Below are 4818 nucleotides of genomic sequence, written 5' to 3' on the forward strand. Positions count from 1 at the left end.
AACCGGTTTGGCTCAGTGGATAGAGCGTCGGCCTGCGGACTGAAGGGTCCCAGGTTCGATTCCGGTCAAGGGCATGTACCTTGGTTGCGGGCACATCCCCAGTAGGGGGTGTGCAGGAGGCAGCTGATCGATGTTTCTCTCTCATCGATGTTTCTAACTCTCTATTCCTCTCTCTCCCTCTCTGTGAAAAAACAATAAAATATATTTTTTAAAAAAGAGAGAGAGAGGAGAGAACCTGGGATAGGATCCTGACTAATACCAACATGGAATAGCTGAGTTGGTCAGAGAGGCAGGAAGATGGGTAGGTTTATGATGTATTAGGAGCAAAGGAGAAGAAAAAAAGAAAAGGAAGAGTCACCTCACATTCTCTAGGTTCCTTAGACACTGAGATTGTATTCACAGTCCAAGAGCCATTACAAGGAATTTTGTGTAAAGTGCTAGAAACCTAAGTACTTCTTCATTTTAACGGAATTCTGGAATAGGGATTTTCTCATTCATAAATATATCCTCTGTGCTTACATGAGGCCCTGGAATGTAAGTGCTTTATAAATATTTGTTGAATGAGTGAATTAATTAACGAATCTTTAAGAACTATTTGGGGAAAGCATTACAATGGCTTTAAGTGCTTAGCAGAACTATTGAGAGGATCAGGGTAAACTTGGCCATCTGGAATGTTCCCCAGGAAAAGAAACATACCAAACTGTGTGTTGGCTCGCAGAAGACCCGCCAGCCTTGTCGTGTCCCACGCGGGGTGAGACTGAAGGAAGAGCAATAGACACAAAAGGAAGGCAGCCCAAGCGGGCCTCGGGGCCCAGGAGCCCAGGCAGACCAAAGTGTGTGGAACTGAGACGAAGAGCCAAGAGGACATGGGAATTATTAGATGTGCTTACAAAAACGTAATGTAATAAAAATAGAAATTCTGGATTTGGGTTTTCACTGCATCATTGAAACTGTATTTGAGAAGCGAGGAAGACAGCCCCGTAGGGAATATGCCAAATTAGCAGCAAAGCTGCCTTGCCCCTAGAAACCAGGCTCTCCTTCACTCTTTCTCCTGACCCTATAAGCAAAATCTAAGCTCTAGCAATGTTTTCTTCTTCCAAACAACCATGTGGAGCAGGAGAGTCTAGGACCACGGAAGGTAAATCTGATGATTCCCTGTTCAGAGCCCACCTTCCTTGGCAGACTCTCTGTTGCTCACCAGGAAAAGCACTCCCTACTGAGCAGAAGCTCATTTGCTCCTTAAAAAAAGAAGTCACTGCCCTAGCTGGTTTGGCTCAGTGGATAGAGCATCGGCCTGGGGACTGAAGGGTCCCAGGTTCGATTCTGGTCAAGGGCACATGCCTGGCTTGCAGGCTCGATCCTGATGAGGGGGCGTGCAGGAAGCAGCCGATCAATGATTCTCTCTTTCAGGCTTGATCCTCATTAGGGGGCGTGCAGGAAGCAGCGGATCAATGATTCTCTCTCATCATTGATGTTTCTATCTATCTCTCTATCTCTCCCCGCTTCCTCTCTGAAATCAATAAAAATATATTTTTTTAAAAAGTCACTGATTTATCTTTGATAGTATGGCAACTGGAGAATATTATGGTAAGTAGAAAATAGGCAAAAAGGACAAAACTAAAGCTCTCCTACTTCAGGTGCATCCTGAGAAGGAGAGTTCTCTGGAAAAGACAACCGTGCTGGGAAAATGGAAGGCGGCAGGAAAAGAGGAAGAGAAAATATGAGATGGATTGACTCCATAAAAGAAGCCATAGGCACGAGTCTACGGGAGCTGAGCAAGGCTGTTGAGGACAGGACACTGTGGACATCTCTCATTCATAGGATCACCAGGTGTCGGAGCCAAGTCAACAACATGTAACATGCACACGTGGAGAATAACAGAAATTCACACTGTGCAGTTAGCTGGATAGACAGAACCCTATGCATAATCTGAAAGGTAACGGTAGTGTTAATTCACGCTCCTGCTCAGGAAGACCTGGGACTTTATCTGCACATAAATAATATTTTGACCAAGAACATAGCGAGGCATTTGTTGCTCTTGTCCCGTGACCCAGTAAAGAGGCTAAATGGAGGAGCTAAGAAAAAATGGTTTTCCTCTGTGATATGGACAACATCAAACATGCAGACCATCCCTTTGGCCACACGTGTTCAGAGACGTCTGGGCATAGTGTGTTAGAAGTTGTCCTTTCCAACACAACTTCCAAATGGTCTCAGCGTGAATCAGAGAATTCTGATCACACATTTCTTGGCTCCTTTTCCATGTCTTATCGCTTCTCTTGGTTTTAGTGTTTTTCCACTCATGGATGGGTAAGACCAAACTCTGATATAGATGAGAACTCACAGAGGAAAATGACCTCAAACTCCTAAAGAATGGAAGGGTGCAGAGCTGCACCAAAGGAGGGTGGGGGGGGGTGAAAGTAGGAAAATGACAGAGAAAGATGATCTGGAAGGACCCTACGGCTTTAAATGTGACTATCTCTAGGATAATGAAGGTTTTAATTTTCCCCTTTGGGTTTATCTGTATTTTCTGTTTTCTTCAAACAACTGTTACTATTTTAAATAGTGTAAAATATAATAAAAGTTGTTTAAATGATGAAAAATCAAATTAACAAAAACTAAACATCTCAAGATAAGATGTCTTACATGCTTTTTTTAAAAAAAAGAGTTTTTAATGTAGTAAAATATACATAAAATAAATTTTGTCATTTTAACCATTGTCAAGTGTATAATTCACTGACATTAAGTATATTCACAACGTTGTACAACAATCACCAGCATCTGTTTCCAGAAATTTTTTATCATCCCAAATAGAAACTTGCACCCATCTATAATAATAAAAGTATAATATGCTCATTAGACCGGATGTCCTTCCGGACGACCTTCCAGATGAAGCCACTGCGGTGGGGGCCGAGCCCCTTCCTGAATTTCATGCATCGGGCCTCTAGTTAAACAATAACTTCCTATCCCCCCCTTCTCCCACCCCCTGGTAAGCTCTATTCCACTTCTGTCTCTATGAATTTGCCTATTCTAAGTACCTCATATAGGCTAAATATTTGTCCTTTGGTATCTGGCTTATTTCACTTGGCATAGAGTCTTCAAGGTACATCCATGTTGTAGTATGGAAACATCATTCCTTTTAAAAGCTGAATAATATTCCACTATATTCATGAGACGACAGAGTCTAGGACTGCTCTATACCACATGTGCCATCTGTTGATGGACACTTAGGTTATTGCCACCTTTGAGCTATTGTGAATAATGCCACTATAAACATTGCTGTGCAAGTATCTGGTCGAGTCCTTGCTTTTGAGTGTATACCTGGAAGTGCAATTGCTAAATCATATGGTAATTCCACATTTAATTTTTTGAGTAACTGTTTTCCACAGCAGCTGCACCACTTTATATTTCCACCAGCAATGCATCAGTTTCCAACTTCTCCATATCCTTGTCAACACAAGCTATTTTCTATTTTTTATCCTAGCCATCCTAATTGGCATGAAACGGGGTCTTGTTTTGGTTTTGATTTGCATCTCTCTAACGATCAGTGATGCTTAGCATCTTTTCATGTGCTTATTGACCATTTGTATATCTTGCATGAAGAAATGTCTATTCGAGTCCTTTGCCCATTTATGAATTGTATTTTTTGGGTTGCTGCTATGGAGTTATAGGAGTTTTTATATGTATCAGATATATGATTTGTACATATTTCCTCCCATTCTGTGGGTTGTCTTTTCACTTTTTTGATAGTGTCCTTTGATACACAGAAGTTTATCTAATTTTTCTTTTGTTGCTATGCTTTTGATGCTATATACAAAAAGTCATCACCAAATCCAATGTTATAAAGGTTTTCCCCTGTTCTCTTAAAAAATCTCTGTGGTTTTAGCTCTTATATTTAGGCATTTAACCCATTTTGAGTTAGTTTTGTATATGGCATAAGGATAGGGTCTAACTTCATTCTTTTGCATGTAGATATCCAGTTTTCCCAGCACCATTTGTTAAAAGACTGTCATTTCCCCATTGGATGGTTCTAACATCCCTGTTGAAAATTTTACATGCTTTTCATATTGTGAAAGACTACAGATCTGAATGTACTCTGTGACTAATGTGGAAAATAAAATAGCAATTCTTTACACTTATATAAAAGGTGGGGCTGGTTAATATAACCCTATATTTATACACTGTTATATAGTATGAGACAGTTTTATGTAAATTACACAAGTTCATGGGTTTGGGAGTTGAACTGTCTGGGTTTGAATCTTGGCTCCATAACTTACCAGCTGTATAGCAAATTCATGCACATACCTTGGACAAGTCACTTAACCTTTCTGGGCCTCGGCTTCCTCATCTGTAAATTGGGGCTAATATTTCCACATCACAGGACTGTTATGAGGATTAACTGGGATAATTCATGTGAAACACAGCACATTTCCCAACGCACAGTAACTATGCGATACATGATACTATTGCAATCATTACTGCCATCATTAATATCATATCATGGAGAAGTTTATATCTATTATTTCTAGTGACCCCCACCTTAACCCTGTGACAGAAGCAGGACAGTAATAATCATCTCATTACAGAGATAAGGAAAGTTATGGTTAGAATATATTTTACTGAACCAATGCCATGTGGCAAGAAAGTGGCAAAACAAAATAAGTGTGTTTTCCACCACCCCATAAAAGAAACAAAGCGACTTCCGCCTTGGCCACGAAGTTCAGCTGGTTAGACCAAGATGGCAGATTTGATCCCCAGTCAAGGCACATATAAGAATCAACCAATGGAGGCATAAAATGTAGAACAACAAATCAGGGGCTC

Source organism: Myotis brandtii, unplaced genomic scaffold (genome assembly GCF_000412655.1).
Source record: "Myotis brandtii unplaced genomic scaffold, ASM41265v1 scaffold274, whole genome shotgun sequence".
NCBI classification, from domain to species: Eukaryota; Metazoa; Chordata; class Mammalia; order Chiroptera; family Vespertilionidae; genus Myotis; species Myotis brandtii.